This window comes from Pagrus major, chromosome 6 (assembly GCF_040436345.1).
Source record: "Pagrus major chromosome 6, Pma_NU_1.0".
In the NCBI taxonomy this organism is placed as follows: domain Eukaryota; kingdom Metazoa; phylum Chordata; class Actinopteri; order Spariformes; family Sparidae; genus Pagrus; species Pagrus major.
In genome coordinates, this window is record NC_133220.1 from 11,759,141 (window position 1) to 11,771,356 (window position 12,216).

Genomic DNA, 12,216 nt, shown 5'->3' on the forward strand with positions numbered 1-12,216 from the left:
AACAGTGAAATCGCGGCCTTTGTTCCTTAATCCACCGGTTTCTGCAAAATTTCAGTGCTTCTGTGAACTCTTAACTTACTCTTAATTGATCCTTAGAGACACTGAATCCCAGAAATCGGAGAGAGCTGGCTCCCAAGTTTTTGACTTGTGACACACCATGGTTATGGTCTGATTAGGTTTAGACACAAAAATGACTTGGTTGGGGTTTGGAAAACATTACGTTTTGGCTTAAAGTACTTGTGTTGGTCGCCACGAACACAGCTGGAGATTTCCCGACTTCCCGTCATCTTTTGTTTTCAGTCGAGTGCGTGGAACGACCGGTAAACGCTGGTCGTAAGACCTAATTGGAGTGATGTGAGTCATCCTGACTGGACGTGGTCAATCGCCTTGCAGCAGTGTTCTGGAGGAAAAGGTTTAGAGTTACATCTGAGCCAATGTAAGGCATGACGGGAAATTTTTTCACGGAAAACATTTCCAGGAAAAATCTGTTTTTTTAAGGGTTTAATCAATGCCTGGAAGAGAATTTTGATATATAGCCTGACCTGAGCTAGTTTATTTATCGTGTTACTGTGACTTATGTATTTCTTGTTTTTTTGATGGGTATGAGGAGGGTTTGGGTACATGAACAGGTTTTTATTTTCCATAATATAAACAATAATAAATGTTTATATTATACTGTACCTGTGCTGTCAGATCAGACAGATAAATGGCTCCAGCCTTGTCACGCCTGTATGAACAACGAGGTACAGGAAACATGATAACTCTGACATATGTGCTCTCTCCCGGTGGGTTTATTGAGGGTAGGAGGTGTTTCAAAGCGGGAGGTACTGCATGTTATCACAGTCACATCCACGCAAATAAGTGTTGAGGCCACCATGGGCAAAGTGTGTATGTGTGTACATGTGTGTGTGCGCGCACGCGTGTGTGTGGGTGGGTGGATAGGGTGGGGGGGCTGAGGGTTGGGGGTTGGGGATCACTTTCCACCCTGTTGGCACAGGCGAGGTCGACCGGTGCATGTTTTTTAGCTCATTCACTCATTTACTTACCACCACCACCCCTTTCACCCCTTACACACACACACACACACACACACACACACACACACACACACACACACACACACACACACATACACACACTGAAACACACACACACACACATACACTGAGGTTGTAAGAGTTCAGAGCAGGGTACACAAGGACCCCTCTGAACTCAACAAGTTGGCTCCTTTCCAACGAATATCTCACCTCAGTTGCACAGCTCATAACATAGCAGAGTCTCCGTGCCCTCCTTACCTTGTACTCTCTCACACGCACGCGCACACACACACACATAAAAAACACAGCCTGATATACTGCCGTGCTTTCCAAAACAACAGGGTTAGCCCTGCCCAGGCGCACTAAACAGCATTTTAAAACCCTCTTTTGATCAGGCTGGATGACCTCGGGGCTCCTTTTCGCTGCGACATCAACACGCAGAGCTGGCACGGTCTGCGCCCTGGCACCAAAGCCAGACAGATGTTGTAACAACCAGCTTGAGTGATGAGCTGGTTGAAACCACATCAGACTTTGTAAACACGAATGAAGATGATAGAAAAACAGGGAGATGCAGAAAAAAACAAGAGCAGGAAGCCTGTGGATGGTGCCGAAGCACACATGCAGTCACGCACAGATCACCTGCATGCACACATGTCCAAATGTGCATGTGTGGTTCTTCTGCATGTTCAAGCATATGTATGCGTGTAGCGCACCTTCAGCTGGCTGTGGAAAAATATGTATAATACTTTTATGTCTTTGGCACTTTTCAAGCAAGAAGTATGAAGTCCATTGCAGTTGAAGGTACATGAAATAATGAGATACAAGGTACTACAACAGCATTAAAGGGGAAATAATTACAATGAAATCATAGAAAAAGCATAAAACTGTCAAAAGAAGAAATAGAAATAAAGTTTCTTGAGAAGAGAGCCGATACAGATTTTCACTTCAGAGAAAAACTTGTTCTGACCAATGAAGAAATTGGAGACATGGAGGATAATGTTGTTTGGCTTAATTTAAAAATACAGCTGCATGTAATCTGAGAAAAAGATGGGACCGAGGATTGAACCCTGTGGAACGCCACAAAGTATTCCTGTTCCTTCAAACTTCCTGTTTGACAGATAGGACGAGAGCCAAATGAGTGTAGATCCTGAGATACCAACAGAATTACTCACAAGTAGTGTCAAAAGCTGCAGTTAAGCAGTCAAGCAGGACCAGGATGAAATATTTGCAGTTGTCAGCCCACATGAGGGTGTCATTTGTCACTCTCAGTCGTGCTGTTTTTGTACTTTGTTGATGGCGAAAGCCAGCTTGGAATTTATTGAAAATATTACGTCCTCAATGACCTCAAAGAGCTGCTGGGCAACTACAAGGAACCTGTAACTGGTTATAAATCAGTCTCAGTTCAACACTCAAAGCCTGAAGAAAGAAGCTGCTCTGTGGTCTGGTGGCATGGCGGTGGACACTTCTGTACTGCCAGACAGAAGCAGAACAACTGACTTATGACATAACATTTTATGTTGACTTTGCCACCGAGCTACATCTTGCTGTTGCTGTGTTATTACAAAGACATGACGTTATGTTGATAACTTTAGCTTCAGCTGTTAGCTGTAGGGTAATACGCAGTCTTGCATAGACAGACCTTTCTCCCGCGCTGTGTCAGATGCACCAATTCTCAAAAGACGCTCTGGCCTGTTTGCATGTCTATAAACCAATGACAGTCGTCATGGGTGTAAGTTCACAGGAAGCAGTGACGGTGCCCCAGGTGATAGTTTGTTTGCATTTGTGCCGTTAGCTAACATGTTAGTGTTATTTTTGCCTGCAAAAACATGTGCTGGTGGCCATGTTGGATTAGTTGTAGTTTGCAGTAAGAAGAGAATGAGATGTAAAGGCATCTGATGTTAATCTTGATTGGAGTTTGCTATCTATGATCCATTTATGCTTGTGTGCATTCAGAAACAAAACTACCCGAAATTACTATACCTACCTGTTATTAATAAACATCATTGACCACCACAGTGGTTACACACTCCGACCCAGCTATAGTCACAGTCCAAGCTATCAATCCTTCAGAACAGGGTTTTTTTTAAAAAAAACAGTAACACACAGAGAATGGAAGAAAGGGGGGAAGTAGGTGCCCCAAAACATACTTTATACCAACAGTCTACAACCAGTAAGTCAGACTAAATAAGATGTAACCTATATGTATGAGCGGTAACGTAACTAAAACAAAGTTTGCTTTGTTTCACCATCATCATATTACAGTTATTAGTCTTATAGCCACAAATAGCAACTAATATTCAAAATGTGTTTGCATCGTTCTCTCTCTTGCTTCCAAAACAATTGCATGCGCAAGCCAGACAAAGCTCTTTATGACAGGAGGCGCGGAAATAATTGCACTTTTATCCACAGGGGCTGTCAGAAAGTGAAGGTTCCCTGCTGCTGCTTTAAGAAATTTGGGGGGATGATTACATCTCCAGGTAGGCACATACGAGATACAATGTTGATAGGGGAGATCTCAGACTGGAGAGGAGGACTGATTAATCACAGGAAACCAGAGCATTATATAAAATCAATCAAAAGTTATCAGCTTCGTCAACAGAGGAACATAATCCTCTGTGGAGGAAGAGGCAGGCACAGCAAGATGGGACTTTGCTTTTTCTGTTTCTCTGCATCTGTCTCCTGAACGATTTGTCTAATAAAGCTCAGTTAATCTGCATGAAGTGATCAAAACAGGCCTTGCGCAACTAATTTCTTAGTAAAAAAGTAGTTGTAATGACATGTCCAGCATTTAATCTTTTCCCACATGTGAACATCTCCCACACACAACAAACGCAAACACACCTTCAGATAAGAGCTTAGTTGGAGCTGCAGTGTCTCAACACGCTTGTTTTGATGGTTTTTATGCTCATATCCGAGTTCCTCTCCTTGTGTTTACTACATCATTGAGCAATGTGGTTCTTTTCCCAGTGAAACCCGATAGTGTTACTGTACTCTCTGGAATGTTTTTCACCCGGTGTGTCCACAGGGTGTGTTCACATCTCTTTGCCTGTTCCTGAAAAGCATGCGTTTAAGGGCTCCACTGTGTGCTCACTCTCTATTTTATGAATGAAAAGTAACACATGCCACATGTCATGCAACACTGAACCTCTTCCTGGAATCATTTCTAAGGGCTCTTCTCTGTATCCCAGAACTCTGGTTATTGTTGTAACAGATGTGAAATGAATGCAGAACTGTCCATCACTCTGTTGTAAACAACACTGACCTCCAACAACAAGGTGTTTTGCTCTTTCACTTGACAAGAAGAGATGTGAGAACCACATTTGACACAGTGCTGGTTGTGTAAGTTGGTTTGTGTTTCCCTTTACCTTAACTTAACCCCGATCAGTTGTCTCTCTGTCATAAACTATAAACACAAACCCATATGAGGAGGGCAGCATTCAAACTATTCAGCGGAAACACTATTCCCCTAGCCAGCTAGGGCTTGGTATCAAACCTCAACACTTTATGAGTGCTGCCCAAAATAAATCCAAGTATGGACAACTGTCAAGTATCAAAAGATGACCTTGAATGTCTTTTTACTGGACTTCCTTCCAGAGCTGTGAGCCACAAATCATGGCCTTCATAAGTTGGATGGATTTTGCTTTGTTGTCAGTGAGATAAATGAGTTGGGATTGAATGATTCTTAATATTGTTCTTTGATCATATATGTTCTAATCATATCATATCAAAAAATCTCCATAATATCACCAGCTATTTTGTGGGATCTTTGTGGGAAAACCACGGTTTAAGTTTTTCTTTACTCCCCCAAAGAAGTAATTCATGTCCGTCTGTGGCACCCACTTCATCACAGTTTTGTTAATGATGTTACTGAGTAAACAACATGTGTGCCGATTGTGCCTGTAGATCGAAGCGAATCAGAAAAGAGTCTTCCTGGTGGTGTAACTGGAGTTTTTACTGTGAAAAATATGGGACTAACATAAAACACCTGTGTTTCAAATGGAGTTTGGTTCAATAAGACGTCTGCCTTAAAGGCCGCTGGGAGCAGAGTGTGTTATAACATTAATAAATCACATAAATTAAGCTGACCTACCCTCTAATAAAGAAGCTTATAAACAGCATAATGTAACATAGGAAGCGGAGCGAAAACTGATCTGTTTTCTGCTCCTCTCGGATCGTAGTGAAGGGACGCATCATAGGTATAAATCAAAGTAGAGACTGCGTTCCCTTGTGACACAGCAATGTATATACATATAGTATGTAGATAGCAGAAATACATTACGTGGACATTCAGTAAGCTTGTTTTGTCCACAATGATCGTAAATCAACAACATAACATGGTAGGATAGGATTTTGGCTCCAATAAATGTTTGCATTTACCAACAGTCAAATAAAAGGGGCCGCTTTCACCCAAAGAGGGCATGACGCAAGGGCTGATTGGATGAGCCGCTCTCATCTGTTACAGCGTGGGTAGTATAAGGCAGTGAACAATGTTAAATTTCCTCCATCTCGCCTACACACAAATCTCCCAGCTGAATTGCCAAAAGTCTGGGTCAGCCAATTCCTTTTTTCTCTGGTCATGGAACCCCAATTTTAGGAAAATGTGTCATCTTTCTGCTGCATAGACAGCCCATTTATATATTTATATTTCCAGTGGTGAAATATTTCTTTTATCAGCTGACTGCTGAAGTTGCCAAGACGGGCTCCAGAACAGATGGAGGAGCGTCACACTCTGTTCTGCTCTGCATGGCCTCCTTTGAATGCCTACCAGCAGGCAGGCTGACAGGACATCGGTGCATGATGACATCCACCCAGGGCTTCTGTTTATAGTGATAAGATAACAGGCAGGGCGATGAGTTGATGGGGCCATGGGGGTACGCTGTATCTGGGGGTCAAAACTTTGACAAATTTACCTCTGAGGCTCAGGTCAGTGGCGAGGTCAAAGTGTACCAGAGTGTGCCAACGATGTAATCAACGAGTTGATTTGGGGCCATGGCAGCAAAGGTGATGTAACTTCTGACGGGAAATCATAGAGAAATGTATTTTTTAATCACCTGCATGTGGAGCACTCTGAGAGAAACACTAAACATCACACAGAAGTGCTTCATAGTAACCACTGACCTTGTCAAATACTATCGAACTTGTTGCACTCCTTCACTAACTGGCCTTTAAATTCCACAGACAATGATACCTGTTAACCTATTGGCTCCGTGTTTGCAGAAAGTAGGGCAGCTCATACAGTAAGTGAGTGTCTTCAGCTACAGAGATCACATCAGTTGTTACCTTTGGTCAGATATTCTTTGTTCTTTCCAAGGTGCTCCTGCACTTCAACCGGCATTAACAAACATCACAGTCGATCAGCCAATGATGATTAGAGCTCCTTTGAGATTGCTCGTGACCCACTTACCCTTGAAACTCACGATAAACATGCAGAAAACGTACTAACTTACAATGTTTTATTTAAGGGGCACTATGTGGTTTCTGAGAAGAAATTCAAACTCAGAATTATAATATTTACAATATTAATGATGTAATAATACAAACTCAGATTTTTTTTTCTTCCATAACTGAATAAACAAGCTGTTCTCAGAGGAAGAAATGGTCCAGAGCAAAAGTTGATATTTTCCAGCTATCTTCAAACAAGACTAGAGTCTACAGCAGGGCTGTCCAAAGTGGGGCCCACCATAAGTTTCCATTAGGCCCGCCAGATGTCTTTTATGAAAAGTTAAACAATATACAATATATATCACAGTTTATGCTGATATTGTTTTATTATTTTTTTTCCTAATCTGAGAACGGTGGGCATGGTGGCTTAACCCCAATCAAGGGGCCCTGGGATCCTGGTGCCATTGTGCATCTTAACAACACAACAGGTGTTTGGTTGTGTTCAGTTCTAACTAACTGGAGGAGCGTTGCAGGCTTTAAACCTTGTGTGGGAGTCTTCTTACAGAGATGTCAAGGTAACGTGTGAACTCAGAGTTTCAGAGTCGTTGGGGCAACTTGTGTGTCGTTGACATAAAATAGCTAATTTAAACCAAATTTAACTAATGCTTTAATATACTCCAATAAACTCCATTCCCTCTGAATGAGAGTGAAGTGAGAGGATTTCTCTCCTGCGAGTGTCCCGTCTGTCCTCATTTACCATGGAGTGCTCCCATGAGTTTTCAGGACATATAGTTCACTTAGTTCACAGACCTTTGTTAACTGTACTCTCTTGGTGACCTCTGGATCTCAGTTCACCTCGGTCACCCCTGTCTCAACTCACAAGTCTCTTCAAAATGAACCATAAGGAAATAAAATCACTCATACACAACACTTTGGAAGAACAATGGAAACATTTTTTTGTGACCCTACATGTACGACTGTGCTGACATTTCCCCTTTCCAAGGAACGAGCCTATGGCCTCGCTTCCATTCCTGCAGCCTGTTGCTGTCAGAGAGGAGGGAGGTGGGCCTTTCTCCATCCAGGGAATCCTGACCCATATACTGAGCCGGCCTTCCCCTCCACACACAGGAGGCAACAGCAGCCTCAGTGTATGGAAGGAGGTCAACAAGTTCACGGAGATCTCCTTCCTTACTAGCTCCGGCTCCAGCCCTTCCCCATCATCTCTATCAATAGGAATGACCTACTTTCTGGACAGTCAATAATCAATAGGCTATTGTGAGTCTCGTCAAATAAATAAAACCCTTGTTTGTCAGCGTCACAAAAATCTTTATGTTTCATGACATTAACACTGGCTCCACGTCAAGAATTTTAATCAACGGCACACAGAATGTGCAGCCAATCGGGACGCACTGAAAAACTGTTGTTGAAGGGTGAGACTTGAAATCTTTTTGCCGCACTGTCGACACCGTTTAGGAGATGTCTCTGTCAACTGTGTGAGCGCCTCGCTGCTGCACAGTGAGCTCCTGTGATGTAGGGCAAAAAACACGCTGCCTTTCAGAGGGTGGAGGGTGTGGTGGTGGAGGGGTGCTCCTTGCATTACTTCACTGCTGCTCTGTTGTAAATATTTTCATTCTTAGTGTAAGGGTGGGTTTTTTGCAAAGGGGCACCTCACATTCTGGGTCAGTGGTGTTATGTGACCTCTCTGGATGATGTAACAGTAAGAAGCATTTACATCTCCACTATGGATCCCCACTAATCTCCTCCTCTGAGGCCTCCGCTTTATTTTTCCCCAGAGCATGGTGGTCTCTTTCTGCTCACTTTCATGTTTCCCCTTCACATGTGCCAGCACCCCTGCGCATCCGGAGTTGCCTCCGCTTCGAACCCGATCACCGAACTCACTGACCTGTCAGTGAATTTGGACATGAGTGAGTTTGAGTCATCAGGTTTGCCTGCCCTGTGTGCTGATGACTCCACTATCTCAGTTCATCACTTATCTCTCAGCCTGCAGATGTCCCGACTACAGAGCCCTTGCTGATCTGAGCGTAAGAAACAGGACAGTTGAAGTCGTAATCAAAGTGAAGTCAAGCAGACGAGATGATGGGACGAGAGCTGAGCGTTCAGCAGGTCAAGAATCAGGATTTCAGTCGGAGGCGTTCAGTCAAGTCAAGAGGTTTAAGTTTAAGCTGAAATAAACACAAACCAGCTATTTAACACAAGAAATATGAATATACAAAATTATTTTCTTTATTAAGTTTCTACTCTGCAGACAAAGGGTATATGTACAGATCATGAACTGGTCTCCGCCCTCAACGCTGTGTCCAGATTTAATATAAAGTCCGTGGTTAACACTGGTAACACTAGTTAACCATTTTTATGTTTTTTTCCCATAAAATGGCGTCTCCCAAGATCCTTGATGATGACGGAGCACGGATACCACGTGATTCAAACAGTTAGACCTCGTTCGAAGCTTACAGAGATAAACAAAACAGCATTTTGGATCTGACAAACATTGTAAAATTATTGATGCACAATCATAATAATGTTTGTAAGGAAAAGAGATGTCAGTGTAGTGTAAAGTGTAGCTAAAGGGTTCTGCAAGGTCGCTTAAATCAATTATGTAAAGTAAATCCATGACATGAATCAACAAAAAAAGCTCTGAATTCTGGCTGAGTTGTCTTTGAATCACCAATAGCTTACCTTAAAAACTAACAGTGGTGTGCAGTTTTAACTGTTTTTTAGTACAGGAATGAGTGTGACAGCCTTTTAATGAACAAACAGCACAAACACACATGCTCTGTTACACATATATATCACGGTCCAACACTCTTCAGTCACTCGTTCTGCACAAGGTCAAAGAGGAGGGTATTGCGTAGCGCTATTTGCCCACAGAGGACATCACGAGAAAACATGTTTTCTCTATGACTTGCACCATGCGGAGTGCCAGCTGTCAGTGACACTGCCAGTATTACCTTGTGTTCAATATGCCAGTACACACCAGGACACCGCGAGGTTGAAGTCCTGAGGTAAAGCCTTGCTCAACAACCTGTTTGACATTTAAAGCACTGAGAGAAAGGACATGTTCTCTGTTCCCTATTTTACTTCTAAAATGTAAATATTCTGTAATTGGTTTATAATAAATGCTAGCTTTAGTTTTATTAAATACTCATATTTCCTTTGATATTTCAGATGTTGTGTACCTCTGTGCCACAACTTACCTCATTATCTGCTGATTGTTTTCTTGATTAACTGATAAATCATTCACAAAATGTCAGAAAAAAGCCAAATTTGCTGATTATAACTTTTCCGAGCTCAAGGTGATGTCTTCAAATGGCTCAAAAATACTCGGTTTACTCTTGTTTACATCAACAGAATCCGCTTTATTTTAAGTAAAGTATGTGCAGACATACAAGGAGTGTGACTCCAGTTTTAAGGACAACAAAGCAACGTAAAAATAAATATAAAGCAACAATTAAAGTAGGTGAAAGATAGGTTTATCTATAGATAATGTATGTACAAACAACACATGATGTCTAAAAACAACAATCAAGTGTTTCTGTAAATTATAAACAAATTAAAAAAAGTGCAAAGGAACAAATGTTGAAAAAATAATGTGTAAAAATGATGATGCTTAACTTTATATACATGAAGTGAGTGGTTATGTTCAGCAGATGCATGTATACATGTTTATAAACAGCGTTCAGGATTTATATTTGACAGTGATGAATGTTGAGTACATTTTAGAGTGTTTTACTTTGTTTATATGTGGCGGACCCTGCCACTCAGCTTGTTTGTTCAGTTATGGAAACAATTTATATTCCTGAGTTTGTATTATATTAAAATTTGTTTGTTTGAGTTTGAATTTCTTCTGCAAAACTACATAGGGCCCCTTTAATCCTTTATTTGAAGGGTTGCTGATAAACTTCCTGTCAGTTGTCTAAATGTTTCTGCTCTGCCTTGATGTTAGTAGAAGTTTGATCGACGTAAGAGTCGTCATTTATGACCCGGAGTGTTCCTGGAATCAGTGGAAATATTTAGAGGGGCACTTTACTCATTTTTCTAATGTAGATCAATTAACTTGTTAGTTGAGCTCAGCATCTGAACACAGTTGTATAATTTTTCTGTGGCTCTAGAGGAGCTGTTCAAGGTCGGAGAAAATTACCTTGTGAAAGCATCAGGGGTTAGCTAACTTGATGTATACACAGAACATAAAGTCCGAAAAACATGGACATGTACAAGGCAGAAAGGGTGTGATGAAACATTTATTTAGAGCTACATTTTTAAACAACATATGATGGTTAATGGAAACACTGTTGTTTTGGTTGAAATGACTAATTGGTTAACGTAAGGGGAACTTTTCTTTTCTTTTCTTTTCTTTTCTTTTCTTTTCTTTTCTTTTCTTTTCTTTTCTTTTCTTACTCCATATTACTCCATTTCTAGGTAAAAGATATCCAGGTGAGACTTCCTCTTGTGTGTGGTGGTCATTGTTTACAGTCTGATTAGCAACTGGAGGAGCAACAATAAAGTTGGAGTTAAGAGATGACTCTAAAAAATGCTTATAAAAACCCAAATCACCTCCAGACAACCACCGACACCGATTGCACCTCGTCCAATGTGTTCTGCCTCTTTTGTTCTCCATATGAACAATCAGAACGCCTCCAATACCAAAATATTGTCTCTGCCTACAGATTCTGTATTCATCTTCAGATGTGTGTTTATGGAGATCAGCCAGAAGGTAACGAAATCTGTTTACCAGCACATCAGAAGCCCACGAATCAATACTTCATATCTTATTTGTTTAACTGAAAGAAGTCACTGCGTCTGACCGAGAATAATCCTGCACACTTTCTAACTGAATAGACAAAAATTACATAAAACTTTTTGCAGGTTTTGTTGCTTATGTGAAGAGCCAGACCAGCAGACAACAAATAAGTGTTTAAACCCCAAAGCTGTTAACTATTCATCTCACGATGAAGTATATTATATTAATAATAAACTGACATGTTGTGAAAGCTGCCTGATATCATGTGATGCCATGTCAACAACATGTTCCGGATCTGAGAGAGACAGCAAATGAACAAATGAGAGCGATGTGTGGGTGGTGATTTTTTTTTTCTTTTTGAGGATGTGTGTGTGTGTGGGGGGGTAGTGATTGATGTGTGTTACACCTCTCGCTAACTCCCCAATATGCAACAAACATCAGTGAGGGTTCAAGGCTGTTCTGATGCCACCCGAGAGTCTGTGAACGAGCACTTTTACAGGGTAACAACACGGGGCCCCTGCACATGTTATTTAAGTCATGCCAGCTCTGTGGGGGCGGTGGGTTTGTGTGTAATGTGTGTGTGTGTGTGTGTGTGTGTGTGTGTGTGTGTGTGTGTGTGTGTGTGTGTGTGTGTGTGTGTGTGTGTGTGTGTGTGTGTGTGTTTGCATGAGAGCAGGGAGAGTGATATCCAAGATGGAGATGGAGATGAATTTCACGGCTCATCTATTATCTTCTCCACCTTCTTGCTTTGGAGCAGTTTGGAAAATCACATCTTTGAGCTCATCATCAGAGGCAGTGATGGAATGTAACTAAGTACATTTACTCAAGTATTTCCATTTTCTGCTACTTTATACTTCCACTCCTCTACATTTTGGAGGCAGATGTTGAATTTTTTTTTTACTTTGCAGGTGACGTGCTGCATCAGAGCCAAAGTAGCGTGTTTTCAAATTTCCTTATTTTTATCGAAATAGCTTTAAAACAAAACCCCAAAACATTTCCATAATCAGAAAACTGCTGAATATCAGACCTCAGAAAATA